The sequence below is a fragment of the Columba livia genome, chromosome 3 (assembly GCF_036013475.1).
Source record: "Columba livia isolate bColLiv1 breed racing homer chromosome 3, bColLiv1.pat.W.v2, whole genome shotgun sequence".
Lineage (NCBI taxonomy): Eukaryota > Metazoa > Chordata > Aves > Columbiformes > Columbidae > Columba > Columba livia.
In genome coordinates, this window is record NC_088604.1 from 109933229 (window position 1) to 109947914 (window position 14686).

Consider the following 14686-nt stretch of genomic DNA (forward strand, 5'->3'; position numbering starts at 1 on the left):
TCAAGGCAAGTCAAGGCAAAATGGCAAAGCAAGGTAAGAGAAGGCATGGCAAAAAAGCAAAGCAAGGCATGGCAATGCAAAAGGGCAGAGCAAGGCCGAGGGAAGGGAAAAGGGCAAGGCAAGGAAAGGCAAAAGGGTAAACAAAGGGAAGGCAAAAGGACAAAGCAAGGAAAGGCAAGGCAAAAGGGGAAAGCAATGCAAGGCAAGGGAAGGCAAAAAACGGCAAAGGAAGCCAATTCAAGGCAAGGTAAAAGGGCAAAGCAAGCCAAGGCAAGGCAAGCCAAAAGGGCAAAGCAAAGCAAGGAAAGGCAAGGCAAAAGGGCAAAGTAAGGCCAGGCAAGGCAAAACGGGAAAGTAAGGAAAGGCAACAGAAGGCAAGGCAACAGAAGGCAAGATAAAAGGGCAACGAAAGGGAAGGCAAGGCATGGCAAAAGGGCAAAGCAAGGCAAGGCAAGGCAAAAGGGCAAAGCAAGGTAAGAGAAGGTATGGCAAAACAGCAAAGCAAGGCATGGCAATGCAAAAGGGCAAAGCAAGGCCGAGGGAAGGGAAAAGGGCAATGCAAGGCAAGGCAAGGAAAGGCAAAAGGGTAAACCAAGGGAAGGCAAAAGGACAAAGCAAGGAAAGGCAAGGCAAAAGGGCAAAGCAAACCAAGGCAAGGCAAGGTAAAAGGGCAAAGGAAGGCAAGGAAAGGCAAAAGGGCAAAGTCAGGCAAGATAAGGCAAAAGGGTAAAGGAAGGCAAGGCAATTCAAGGCAAAAGGGCAAAGTAAGGAAAGGCAAGGCAAAAGGGCAAAGCAAGGAAAGGCAAGGAATAAGGGCAAAGCAAAGCAAGGCAAGGGAATGCAAAATGGCAAGGAAGCCAATTCAAGGCAAGGTAAAAGGGCAAAGCAAGCCAAGGCAAGGCAAGCTAAAATGGCAAAGCAAAGCAAGGAAGGGAAGGCAAAAGGGCAAAGTAAGGCAATTCAAGGCAAGGAAAAAGGGCATAGTAAGGCAAGGCAAAAGTGAAAAGCTTGGCAAGGCAAGTCAAGGCAAAATGGCAAAGCAAGGCAAGGCAAGGCAAAAGCGGAAAGCAAGGCAAGGCAAGGCAAGGAAAAAGGGCAAAGCAAGTCAAGGAAAGGCAAGGCAAAAGGGCAAAGCAAGGCAAGTCAAGGCAAAAGGGCAAAGCAAGTTAATGCAAGGCAAGGCAAAATGGCAAAGTCAGGCAAGGTAAGGCAAAAGGGTAAAGGAAGGCAAGGCAAGTCAAGGCAAAAGGGCAAAGCAAGTCAAGGCAAGTCAAGGCAAAATGGCAAAGCAAGGTAAGAGAAGGCATGGCAAAAATCAAAGCAAGGCATGGCAATGCAAAAGGGCAGAGCAAGGCCGAGGGAAGGGAAAAGGGCAATGCAAGGCAAGGCAAGGAAAGGCAAAAGGGTAAACCAAGGGAAGGCAAAAGGACAAAGCAAGGAAAGGCAAGGCAAAACGGGAAAGTAAGGAAAGGCAACAGAAGGCAAGGCAACAGAAGGCAAGATGAAAGGGCAACGAAAGGGAAGGCAAGGCATGGCAAAAGGGCAAAGCAAGGCAAGGCAAGGCAAAAGGTCAAACTAAGCCAAGGCAAGGAGAGGCAAAAGGGCAAAGCAAGGCAAGGAAAGGCAAGGCAAAATGGTAAAGTCAGGCAAGGCAAGGCAAAAGGGTAGGGAAAGGCAAGGCAAGTCATGGCAAAAGGGCAAAGCAAAGCAAAGCAAGGGAACACAAAAGGGGAAAGGAAGCCAATTCAAGGCAAGGTAAAAGGGCAAAGCAAACCAAGGCACTGCAAGCCGAAAGGGCAAAGAAAAGCAAGGGAAGGGAAGGCAAAAGGGCAAAGTAAGGCAAGGCAAGGCAAAACGGGAAAGTAAGGAAAGGCAACAGAAGGCAAGGCAACAGAAGGCAAGATAAAAGGGCAACGAAAGGGAAGGCAAGGCATGGCAAAAGGGCAAAGCAAGGCAAGGAAAGGCAAGGCAAAAGGGCAAAGCAAGGCAAGTCAAGACAAAAGGGCAAAGCAAGGTAAGGCAAGGCAAGGCAAAATGGTAAAGTCAGGCAAGGCAAAAGGGCAAAAGGATAGGGGAAGGCAAGGCAAGGCAAGGCAATAGGGCAAAGCAAAGCAAGGCAAGGGAAGACAAAAGGGGAAAGGAAGCCAATTCAAAGCAAGCCAAGGCACTGCAAGCCGAAAGGGCAAAGCAAAGCAAGGGAAGGGAAGGCAAAAGGGCAAAGTAAGGCAAGGCAAGGCAATAGGGCAAAGTAAGGAAAGGCAAGGCAAAAGGGCAAAGCAAAGCAAGTCAAGGCAAGGCAAAACGGCAAAGGAAGCCAATTCAAGGCAAGGTAAAAGGGCAAAGCAAACCAAGGCAAGGCAAGGTAAAAGGGCAAAGCAATGCAAGGCAAGGCAAAAGTGAAAAGGTTGGCAAGGCAAGTCAAGGCAAAATGGCAAAGCAAGGCAAGGAAAGGCCAAGGCAAAAGCGGAAAACAAGGCAAGGCAAGGCAAAAGGCCAAAGCAAGGTAAGGGAAGGGATGGCAAAACAGCAAAGCAAGGCATGGCAATGCAAAAGGGCAAAGCAAGGCCGAGGGAAGGGAAAATGGCAATGCAAGGCAAGGCAAGGAAAGGCAAAAGGGTAAACCAAGGGAAGGCAAAAGGACAAAGCAAGGAAAGGCAAGGCAAAAGGGGAAAGCAATGCAAGGCAAGGGAAGGCAAAACGGCAAAGGAAGCCAATTCAAGGCAAGGTAAAAGGGCAAAGCAAGCCAAGGCAAGGCAAGCCAAAAGGACAAAGCAAAGCAAGGAAAGGCAAGGCAAAAGGGCAAAGTAAGGCCAGGCAAGGCAAAACGGGAAAGTAAGGAAAGGCAACAGAAGGCAAGGCAACAGAAGGTAAGATAAAAGGGCAACGAAAGGGAAGGCAAGGCATGGCAAAAGGGCAAAGCAAGGCAAGGCAAGGCAAAAGGGCAAAGCAAACCAAGGCAAGGCAAGGTAAAAGGGCAAAGGAAGGCAAGGAAAGGCAAAAGGGCAAAGTCAGGCAAGATAAGGCAAAAGGGTAAAGGAAGGCAAGGCAATTCAAGGCAAAAGGGCAAAGTAAGGAAAGGCAAGGCAAAAGGGCAAAGCAAGGAAAGGCAAGGAATAAGGGCAAAGCAAAGCAAGGCAAAGGAATGCAAAATGGCAAGGAAGCCAATTCAAGGCAAGGCAAAAGGGCAAAGCAAGCCAAGGCAAGGCAAGCTAAAATGGCAAAGCAAAGCAAGGAAGGGAAGGCAAAAGGGCAAAGTCAGGCAAGGTAAGGCAAAAGGGTAAAGGAAGGCAAGGCAAGTCAAGGCAAAAGGGCAAAGCAAGTCAAGGCAAGTCAAGGCAAAATGGCAAAGCAAGGTAAGAGAAGGCATGGCAAAAAAGCAAAGCAAGGCATGGCAATGCAAAAGGGCAGAGCAAGGCCGAGGGAAGGGAAAAGGGCAAGGCAAGGAAAGGCAAAAGGGTAAACAAAGGGAAGGCAAAAGGACAAAGCAAGGAAAGGCAAGGCAAAAGGGGAAAGCAATGCAAGGCAAGGGAAGGCAAAAAACGGCAAAGGAAGCCAATTCAAGGCAAGGTAAAAGGGCAAAGCAAGCCAAGGCAAGGCAAGCCAAAAGGGCAAAGCAAAGCAAGGAAAGGCAAGGCAAAAGGGCAAAGTAAGGCCAGGCAAGGCAAAACGGGAAAGTAAGGAAAGGCAACAGAAGGCAAGGCAACAGAAGGCAAGATAAAAGGGCAACGAAAGGGAAGGCAAGGCATGGCAAAAGGGCAAAGCAAGGCAAGGCAAGGCAAAAGGGCAAAGCAAGGTAAGAGAAGGTATGGCAAAACAGCAAAGCAAGGCATGGCAATGCAAAAGGGCAAAGCAAGGCCGAGGGAAGGGAAAAGGGCAATGCAAGGCAAGGCAAGGAAAGGCAAAAGGGTAAACCAAGGGAAGGCAAAAGGACAAAGCAAGGAAAGGCAAGGCAAAAGGGCAAAGCAAACCAAGGCAAGGCAAGGTAAAAGGGCAAAGGAAGGCAAGGAAAGGCAAAAGGGCAAAGTCAGGCAAGATAAGGCAAAAGGGTAAAGGAAGGCAAGGCAATTCAAGGCAAAAGGGCAAAGTAAGGAAAGGCAAGGCAAAAGGGCAAAGCAAGGAAAGGCAAGGAATAAGGGCAAAGCAAAGCAAGGCAAAGGAATGCAAAATGGCAAGGAAGCCAATTCAAGGCAAGGCAAAAGGGCAAAGCAAGCCAAGGCAAGGCAAGCTAAAATGGCAAAGCAAAGCAAGGAAGGGAAGGCAAAAGGGCAAAGTCAGGCAAGGTAAGGCAAAAGGGTAAAGGAAGGCAAGGCAAGTCAAGGCAAAAGGGCAAAGCAAGTCAAGGCAAGTCAAGGCAAAATGGCAAAGCAAGGTAAGAGAAGGCATGGCAAAAAAGCAAAGCAAGGCATGGCAATGCAAAAGGGCAGAGCAAGGCCGAGGGAAGGGAAAAGGGCAAGGCAAGGAAAGGCAAAAGGGTAAACCAAGGGAAGGCAAAAGGACAAAGCAAGGAAAGGCAAGGCAAAAGGGGAAAGCAATGCAAGGCAAGGGAAGGCAAAACGGCAAAGGAAGCCAATTCAAGGCAAGCCAAAAGGGCAAAGCAAAGCAAGGAAAGGCAAGGCAAAAGGGCAAAGTAAGGCCAGGCAAGGCAAAACGGGAAAGTAAGGAAAGGCAACAGAAGGCAAGGCAACAGAAGGCAAGATAAAAGGGCAACGAAAGGGAAGGCAAGGCATGGCAAAAGGGCAAAGCAAGGCAAGGCAAGGCAAAAGGGCAAAGCAAGGTAAGAGAAGGTATGGCAAAACAGCAAAGCAAGGCATGGCAATGCAAAAGGGCAAAGCAAGGCCGAGGGAAGGGAAAAGGGCAATGCAAGGCAAGGCAAGGAAAGGCAAAAGGGTAAACCAAGGGAAGGCAAAAGGACAAAGCAAGGAAAGGCAAGGCAAAAGGGCAAAGCAAACCAAGGCAAGGCAAGGTAAAAGGGCAAAGGAAGGCAAGGAAAGGCAAAAGGGCAAAGTCAGGCAAGATAAGGCAAAAGGGTAAAGGAAGGCAAGGCAATTCAAGGCAAAAGGGCAAAGTAAGGAAAGGCAAGGCAAAAGTGCAAAGCAAGGAAAGGCAAGGAATAAGGGCAAAGCAAAGCAAGGCAAGGGAATGCAAAATGGCAAGGAAGCCAATTCAAGGCAAGGTAAAAGGGCAAAGCAAGCCAAGGCAAGGCAAGCTAAAATGGCAAAGCAAAGCAAGGAAGGGAAGGCAAAAGGGAAAGTAAGGGAATTCAAGGCAAGGAAAAAGGGCATAGTAAGGCAAGGCAAAAGTGAAAAGCTTGGCAAGGCAAGTCAAGGCAAAATGGCAAAGCAAGGCAAGGCAAGGCAAAAGCGGAAAGCAAGGCAAGGCAAGGCAAGGAAAAAGGGCAAAGCAAGTCAAGGAAAGGCAAGGCAAAAGGGCAAAGCAAGGCAAGTCAAGGCAAAAGGGCAAAGCAAGTTAATGCAAGGCAAGGCAAAATGGCAAAGTCAGGCAAGGTAAGAAAAAAGGGTAAAGGAAGGCAAGGCAAGTCAAGGCAAAAGGGCAAAGCAAGTCAAGGTAAGTCAAGGCAAAATGGCAAAGCAAGGTAAGAGAAGGCATGGCAAAAAAGCAAAGCAAGGCATGGCAATGCAAAAGGGCAGAGCAAGGCCGAGGGAAGGGAAAAGGGCAATGCAAGGCAAGGCAAGGAAAGGCAAAAGGGTAAACCAAGGGAAGGCAAAAGGACAAAGCAAGGAAAGGCAAGGCAAAACGGGAAAGTAAGGAAAGGCAACAGAAGGCAAGGCAACAGAAGGCAAGATAAAAGGGCAACGAAAGGGAAGGCAAGGCATGGCAAAAGGGCAAAGCAAGGCAAGGCAAGGCAAAAGGTCAAACTAAGCCAAGGCAAGGAGAGGCAAAAGGGCAAAGCAAGGCAAGGAAAGGCAAGGCAAAATGGTAAAGTCAGGCAAGGCAAGGCAAAAGGGTAGGGAAAGGCAAGGCAAGTCATGGCAAAAGGGCAAAGCAAAGCAAAGCAAGGGAACACAAAAGGGGAAAGGAAGCCAATTCAAGGCAAGGTAAAAGGGCAAAGCAAGCCAAGGCACTGCAAGCCGAAAGGGCAAAGAAAAGCAAGGGAAGGGAAGGCAAAAGGGCAAAGTAAGGCAAGGCAAGGCAAAACGGGAAAGTAAGGAAAGGCAACAGAAGGCAAGGCAACAGAAGGCAAGATAAAAGGGCAACGAAAGGGAAGGCAAGGCATGGCAAAAGGGCAAAGCAAGGCAAGGAAAGGCAAGGCAAAAGGGCAAAGCAAGGCAAGTCAAGACAAAAGGGCAAAGCAAGGTAAGGCAAGGCAAGGCAAAATGGTAAAGTCAGGCAAGGCAAAAGGGCAAAAGGATAGGGGAAGGCAAGGCAAGGCAAGGCAATAGGGCAAAGCAAAGCAAGGCAAGGGAAGACAAAAGGGGAAAGGAAGCCAATTCAAAGCAAGCCAAGGCACTGCAAGCCGAAAGGGCAAAGCAAAGCAAGGGAAGGGAAGGCAAAAGGGCAAAGTAAGGCAAGGCAAGGCAATAGGGCAAAGTAAGGAAAGGCAAGGCAAAAGGGCAAAGCAAAGCAAGTCAAGGCAAGGCAAAACGGCAAAGGAAGCCAATTCAAGGCAAGGTAAAAGGGCAAAGCAAACCAAGGCAAGGCAAGGTAAAAGGGCAAAGCAATGCAAGGCAAGGCAAAAGTGCAAAGGTTGGCAAGGCAAGTCAAGGCAAAATGGCAAAGCAAGGCAAGGAAAGGCCAAGGCAAAAGCGGAAAACAAGGCAAGGCAAGGCAAAAGGCCAAAGCAAGGTAAGAGAAGGGATGGCAAAACAGCAAAGCAAGGCATGGCAATGCAAAAGGGCAAAGCAAGGCCGAGGGAAGGGAAAATGGCAATGCAAGGCAAGGCAAGGAAAGGCAAAAGGGTAAACCAAGGGAAGGCAAAAGGACAAAGCAAGGAAAGGCAAGGCAAAAGGGGAAAGCAATGCAAGGCAAGGGAAGGCAAAACGGCAAAGGAAGCCAATTCAAGGCAAGGTAAAAGGGCAAAGCAAGCCAAGGCAAGGCAAGCCAAAAGGACAAAGCAAAGCAAGGAAAGGCAAGGCAAAAGGGCAAAGTAAGGCCAGGCAAGGCAAAACGGGAAAGTAAGGAAAGGCAACAGAAGGCAAGGCAACAGAAGGTAAGATAAAAGGGCAACGAAAGGGAAGGCAAGGCATGGCAAAAGGGCAAAGCAAGGCAAGGCAAGGCAAAAGGGCAAAGCAAACCAAGGCAAGGCAAGGTAAAAGGGCAAAGGAAGGCAAGGAAAGGCAAAAGGGCAAAGTCAGGCAAGATAAGGCAAAAGGGTAAAGGAAGGCAAGGCAATTCAAGGCAAAAGGGCAAAGTAAGGAAAGGCAAGGCAAAAGGGCAAAGCAAGGAAAGGCAAGGAATAAGGGCAAAGCAAAGCAAGGCAAAGGAATGCAAAATGGCAAGGAAGCCAATTCAAGGCAAGGCAAAAGGGCAAAGCAAGCCAAGGCAAGGCAAGCTAAAATGGCAAAGCAAAGCAAGGAAGGGAAGGCAAAAGGGCAAAGTCAGGCAAGGTAAGGCAAAAGGGTAAAGGAAGGCAAGGCAAGTCAAGGCAAAAGGGCAAAGCAAGTCAAGGCAAGTCAAGGCAAAATGGCAAAGCAAGGTAAGAGAAGGCATGGGAAAAAAGCAAAGCAAGGCATGGCAATGCAAAAGGGCAGAGCAAGGCCGAGGGAAGGGAAAAGGGCAAGGCAAGGAAAGGCAAAAGGGTAAACCAAGGGAAGGCAAAAGGACAAAGCAAGGAAAGGCAAGGCAAAAGGGGAAAGCAATGCAAGGCAAGGGAAGGCAAAAAACGGCAAAGGAAGCCAATTCAAGGCAAGGTAAAAGGGCAAAGCAAGCCAAGGCAAGGCAAGCCAAAAGGGCAAAGCAAAGCAAGGAAAGGCAAGGCAAAAGGGCAAAGTAAGGCCAGGCAAGGCAAAACGGGAAAGTAAGGAAAGGCAACAGAAGGCAAGGCAACAGAAGGCAAGATAAAAGGGCAACGAAAGGGAAGGCAAGGCATGGCAAAAGGGCAAAGCAAGGCAAGGCAAGGCAAAAGGGCAAAGCAAGGTAAGAGAAGGTATGGCAAAACAGCAAAGCAAGGCATGGCAATGCAAAAGGGCAAAGCAAGGCCGAGGGAAGGGAAAAGGGCAATGCAAGGCAAGGCAAGGAAAGGCAAAAGGGTAAACCAAGGGAAGGCAAAAGGACAAAGCAAGGAAAGGCAAGGCAAAAGGGCAAAGCAAACCAAGGCAAGGCAAGGTAAAAGGGCAAAGGAAGGCAAGGAAAGGCAAAAGGGCAAAGTCAGGCAAGATAAGGCAAAAGGGTAAAGGAAGGCAAGGCAATTCAAGGCAAAAGGGCAAAGTAAGGAAAGGCAAGGCAAAAGGGCAAAGCAAGGAAAGGCAAGGAATAAGGGCAAAGCAAAGCAAGGCAAGGGAATGCAAAATGGCAAGGAAGTCAATTCAAGGCAAGGTAAAAGGGCAAAGCAAGCCAAGGCAAGGCAAGCTAAAATGGCAAAGCAAAGCAAGGAAGGGAAGGCAAAAGGGCAAAGTAAGGGAATTCAAGGCAAGGAAAAAGGGCATAGTAAGGCAAGGCAAAAGTGAAAAGCTTGGCAAGGCAAGTCAAGGCAAAATGGCAAAGCAAGGCAAGGCAAGGCAAAAGCGGAAAGCAAGGCAAGGCAAGGCAAGGAAAAAGGGCAAAGCAAGTCAAGGAAAGGCAAGGCAAAAGGGCAAAGCAAGGCAAGTCAAGGCAAAAGGGCAAAGCAAGTTAATGCAAGGCAAGGCAAAATGGCAAAGTCAGGCAAGGTAAGGCAAAAGGGTAAAGGAAGGCAAGGCAAGTCAAGGCAAAAGGGCAAAGCAAGTCAAGGCAAGTCAAGGCAAAATGGCAAAGCAAGGTAAGAGAAGGCATGGCAAAAATCAAAGCAAGGCATGGCAATGCAAAAGGGCAGAGCAAGGCCGAGGGAAGGGAAAAGGGCAATGCAAGGCAAGGCAAGGAAAGGCAAAAGGGTAAACCAAGGGAAGGCAAAAGGACAAAGCAAGGAAAGGCAAGGCAAAACGGGAAAGTAAGGAAAGGCAACAGAAGGCAAGGCAACAGAAGGCAAGATGAAAGGGCAACGAAAGGGAAGGCAAGGCATGGCAAAAGGGCAAAGCAAGGCAAGGCAAGGCAAAAGGTCAAACTAAGCCAAGGCAAGGAGAGGCAAAAGGGCAAAGCAAGGCAAGGAAAGGCAAGGCAAAATGGTAAAGTCAGGCAAGGCAAGGCAAAAGGGTAGGGAAAGGCAAGGCAAGTCATGGCAAAAGGGCAAAGCAAAGCAAAGCAAGGGAACACAAAAGGGGAAAGGAAGCCAATTCAAGGCAAGGTAAAAGGGCAAAGCAAGCCAAGGCACTGCAAGCCGAAAGGGCAAAGAAAAGCAAGGGAAGGGAAGGCAAAAGGGCAAAGTAAGGCAAGGCAAGGCAAAACGGGAAAGTAAGGAAAGGCAACAGAAGGCAAGGCAACAGAAGGCAAGATAAAAGGGCAACGAAAGGGAAGGCAAGGCATGGCAAAAGGGCAAAGCAAGGCAAGGCAAGGCAAGGCAAAAGGGCAAAGCAAGGCAAGTCAAGACAAAAGGGCAAAGCAAGGTAAGGCAAGGCAAGGCAAAATGGTAAAGTCAGGCAAGGCAAAAGGGCAAAAGGATAGGGGAAGGCAAGGCAAGGCAAGGCAATAGGGCAAAGCAAAGCAAGGCAAGGGAAGACAAAAGGGGAAAGGAAGCCAATTCAAAGCAAGCCAAGGCACTGCAAGCCGAAAGGGCAAAGCAAAGCAAGGGAAGGGAAGGCAAAAGGGCAAAGTAAGGCAAGGCAAGGCAATAGGGCAAAGTAAGGAAAGGCAAGGCAAAAGGGCAAAGCAAAGCAAGTCAAGGCAAGGCAAAACGGCAAAGGAAGCCAATTCAAGGCAAGGTAAAAGGGCAAAGCAAAGCAAGGCAAGGCAAGGTAAAAGGGCAAAGCAATGCAAGGCAAGGCAAAAGTGAAAAGGTTGGCAAGGCAAGTCAAGGCAAAATGGCAAAGCAAGGCAAGGAAAGGCCAAGGCAAAAGCGGAAAACAAGGCAAGGCAAGGCAAAAGGCCAAAGCAAGGTAAGGGAAGGGATGGCAAAACAGCAAAGCAAGGCATGGCAATGCAAAAGGGCAAAGCAAGGCCGAGGGAAGGGAAAATGGCAATGCAAGGCAAGGCAAGGAAAGGCAAAAGGGTAAACCAAGGGAAGGCAAAAGGACAAAGCAAGGAAAGGCAAGGCAAAAGGGGAAAGCAATGCAAGGCAAGGGAAGGCAAAACGGCAAAGGAAGCCAATTCAAGGCAAGGTAAAAGGGCAAAGCAAGCCAAGGCAAGGCAAGCCAAAAGGGCAAAGCAAAGCAAGGAAAGGCAAGGCAAAAGGGCAAAGTAAGGCCAGGCAAGGCAAAACGGGAAAGTAAGGAAAGGCAACAGAAGGCAAGGCAACAGAAGGTAAGATAAAAAGGCAACGAAAGGGAAGGCAAGGCATGGCAAAAGGGCAAAGCAAGGCAAGGCAAGGCAAAAGGGCAAAGCAAACCAAGGCAAGGCAAGGTAAAAGGGCAAAGGAAGGCAAGGAAAGGCAAAAGGGCAAAGTCAGGCAAGATAAGGCAAAAGGGTAAAGGAAGGCAAGGCAATTCAAGGCAAAAGGGCAAAGTAAGGAAAGGCAAGGCAAAAGGGCAAAGCAAGGAAAGGCAAGGAATAAGGGCAAAGCAAAGCAAGGCAAAGGAATGCAAAATGGCAAGGAAGCCAATTCAAGGCAAGGCAAAAGGGCAAAGCAAGCCAAGGCAAGGCAAGCTAAAATGGCAAAGCAAAGCAAGGAAGGGAAGGCAAAAGGGCAAAGTCAGGCAAGGTAAGGCAAAAGGGTAAAGGAAGGCAAGGCAAGTCAAGGCAAAAGGGCAAAGCAAGTCAAGGCAAGTCAAGGCAAAATGGCAAAGCAAGGTAAGAGAAGGCATGGGAAAAAAGCAAAGCAAGGCATGGCAATGCAAAAGGGCAGAGCAAGGCCGAGGGAAGGGAAAAGGGCAAGGCAAGGAAAGGCAAAAGGGTAAACCAAGGGAAGGCAAAAGGACAAAGCAAGGAAAGGCAAGGCAAAAGGGGAAAGCAATGCAAGGCAAGGGAAGGCAAAACGGCAAAGGAAGCCAATTCAAGGCAAGCCAAAAGGGCAAAGCAAAGCAAGGAAAGGCAAGGCAAAAGGGCAAAGTAAGGCCAGGCAAGGCAAAACGGGAAAGTAAGGAAAGGCAACAGAAGGCAAGGCAACAGAAGGCAAGATAAAAGGGCAACGAAAGGGAAGGCAAGGCATGGCAAAAGGGCAAAGCAAGGCAAGGCAAGGCAAAAGGGCAAAGCAAGGTAAGAGAAGGTATGGCAAAACAGCAAAGCAAGGCATGGCAATGCAAAAGGGCAAAGCAAGGCCGAGGGAAGGGAAAAGGGCAATGCAAGGCAAGGCAAGGAAAGGCAAAAGGGTAAACCAAGGGAAGGCAAAAGGACAAAGCAAGGAAAGGCAAGGCAAAAGGGCAAAGCAAACCAAGGCAAGGCAAGGTAAAAGGGCAAAGGAAGGCAAGGAAAGGCAAAAGGGCAAAGTCAGGCAAGATAAGGCAAAAGGGTAAAGGAAGGCAAGGCAATTCAAGGCAAAAGGGCAAAGTAAGGAAAGGCAAGGCAAAAGGGCAAAGCAAGGAAAGGCAAGGAATAAGGGCAAAGCAAAGCAAGGCAAGGGAATGCAAAATGGCAAGGAAGCCAATTCAAGGCAAGGTAAAAGGGCAAAGCAAGCCAAGGCAAGGCAAGCTAAAATGGCAAAGCAAAGCAAGGAAGGGAAGGCAAAAGGGAAAGTAAGGGAATTCAAGGCAAGGAAAAAGGGCATAGTAAGGCAAGGCAAAAGTGAAAAGCTTGGCAAGGCAAGTCAAGGCAAAATGGCAAAGCAAGGCAAGGCAAGGCAAAAGCGGAAAGCAAGGCAAGGCAAGGCAAGGAAAAAGGGCAAAGCAAGTCAAGGAAAGGCAAGGCAAAAGGGCAAAGCAAGGCAAGTCAAGGCAAAAGGGCAAAGCAAGTTAATGCAAGGCAAGGCAAAATGGCAAAGTCAGGCAAGGTAAGAAAAAAGGGTAAAGGAAGGCAAGGCAAGTCAAGGCAAAAGGGCAAAGCAAGTCAAGGTAAGTCAAGGCAAAATGGCAAAGCAAGGTAAGAGAAGGCATGGCAAAAAAGCAAAGCAAGGCATGGCAATGCAAAAGGGCAGAGCAAGGCCGAGGGAAGGGAAAAGGGCAATGCAAGGCAAGGCAAGGAAAGGCAAAAGGGTAAACCAAGGGAAGGCAAAAGGACAAAGCAAGGAAAGGCAAGGCAAAACGGGAAAGTAAGGAAAGGCAACAGAAGGCAAGGCAACAGAAGGCAAGATAAAAGGGCAACGAAAGGGAAGGCAAGGCATGGCAAAAGGGCAAAGCAAGGCAAGGCAAGGCAAAAGGTCAAACTAAGCCAAGGCAAGGAGAGGCAAAAGGGCAAAGCAAGGCAAGGAAAGGCAAGGCAAAATGGTAAAGTCAGGCAAGGCAAGGCAAAAGGGTAGGGAAAGGCAAGGCAAGTCATGGCAAAAGGGCAAAGCAAAGCAAAGCAAGGGAACACAAAAGGGGAAAGGAAGCCAATTCAAGGCAAGGTAAAAGGGCAAAGCAAGCCAAGGCACTGCAAGCCGAAAGGGCAAAGAAAAGCAAGGGAAGGGAAGGCAAAAGGGCAAAGTAAGGCAAGGCAAGGCAAAACGGGAAAGTAAGGAAAGGCAACAGAAGGCAAGGCAACAGAAGGCAAGATAAAAGGGCAACGAAAGGGAAGGCAAGGCATGGCAAAAGGGCAAAGCAAGGCAAGGAAAGGCAAGGCAAAAGGGCAAAGCAAGGCAAGTCAAGACAAAAGGGCAAAGCAAGGTAAGGCAAGGCAAGGCAAAATGGTAAAGTCAGGCAAGGCAAAAGGGCAAAAGGATAGGGGAAGGCAAGGCAAGGCAAGGCAATAGGGCAAAGCAAAGCAAGGCAAGGGAAGACAAAAGGGGAAAGGAAGCCAATTCAAAGCAAGCCAAGGCACTGCAAGCCGAAAGGGCAAAGCAAAGCAAGGGAAGGGAAGGCAAAAGGGCAAAGTAAGGCAAGGAAAGGCAATAGGGCAAAGTAAGGAAAGGCAAGGCAAAAGGGCAAAGCAAAGCAAGTCAAGGCAAGGCAAAACGGCAAAGGAAGCCAATTCAAGGCAAGGTAAAAGGGCAAAGCAAACCAAGGCAAGGCAAGGAATAAGGGCAAAGCAAAGCAAGGCAAAGGAATGCAAAATGGCAAGGAAGCCAATTCAAGGCAAGGCAAAAGGGCAAAGCAAGCCAAGGCAAGGCAAGCTAAAATGGCAAAGCAAAGCAAGGAAGGGAAGGCAAAAGGGCAAAGTCAGGCAAGGTAAGGCAAAAGGGTAAAGGAAGGCAAGGCAAGTCAAGGCAAAAGGGCAAAGCAAGTCAAGGCAAGTCAAGGCAAAATGGCAAAGCAAGGTAAGAGAAGGCATGGCAAAAAAGCAAAGCAAGGCATGGCAATGCAAAAGGGCAGAGCAAGGCCGAGGGAAGGGAAAAGGGCAAGGCAAGGAAAGGCAAAAGGGTAAACAAAGGGAAGGCAAAAGGACAAAGCAAGGAAAGGCAAGGCAAAAGGGGAAAGCAATGCAAGGCAAGGGAAGGCAAAAAACGGCAAAGGAAGCCAATTCAAGGCAAGGTAAAAGGGCAAAGCAAGCCAAGGCAAGGCAAGCCAAAAGGGCAAAGCAAAGCAAGGAAAGGCAAGGCAAAAGGGCAAAGTAAGGCCAGGCAAGGCAAAACGGGAAAGTAAGGAAAGGCAACAGAAGGCAAGGCAACAGAAGGCAAGATAAAAGGGCAACGAAAGGGAAGGCAAGGCATGGCAAAAGGGCAAAGCAAGGCAAGGCAAGGCAAAAGGGCAAAGCAAGGTAAGAGAAGGTATGGCAAAACAGCAAAGCAAGGCATGGCAATGCAAAAGGGCAAAGCAAGGCCGAGGGAAGGGAAAAGGGCAATGCAAGGCAAGGCAAGGAAAGGCAAAAGGGTAAACCAAGGGAAGGCAAAAGGACAAAGCAAGGAAAGGCAAGGCAAAAGGGCAAAGCAAACCAAGGCAGGCAAGGTAAAAGGGCAAAGGAAGGCAAGGAAAGGCAAAAGGGCAAAGTCAGGCAAGATAAGGCAAAAGGGTAAAGGAAGGCAAGGCAATTCAAGGCAAAAGGGCAAAGTAAGGAAAGGCAAGGCAAAAGGGCAAAGCAAGGAAAGGCAAGGAATAAGGGCAAAGCAAAGCAAGGCAAGGGAATGCAAAATGGCAAGGAAGTCAATTCAAGGCAAGGTAAAAGGGCAAAGCAAGCCAAGGCAAGGCAAGCTAAAATGGCAAAGCAAAGCAAGGAAGGGAAGGCAAAAGGGCAAAGTAAGGGAATTCAAGGCAAGGAAAAAGGGCATAGTAAGGCAAGGCAAAAGTGAAAAGCTTGGCAAGGCAAGTCAAGGCAAAATGGCAAAGCAAGGCAAGGCAAGGCAAAAGCGGAAAGCAAGGCAAGGCAAGGCAAGGAAAAAGGGCAAAGCAAGTCAAGGAAAGGCAAGGCAAAAGGGCAAAGCAAGGCAAGTCAAGGCAAAAGGGCAAAGCAAGTTAATGCAAGGCAAGGCAAAATGGCAAAGTCAGGCAAGGTAAGG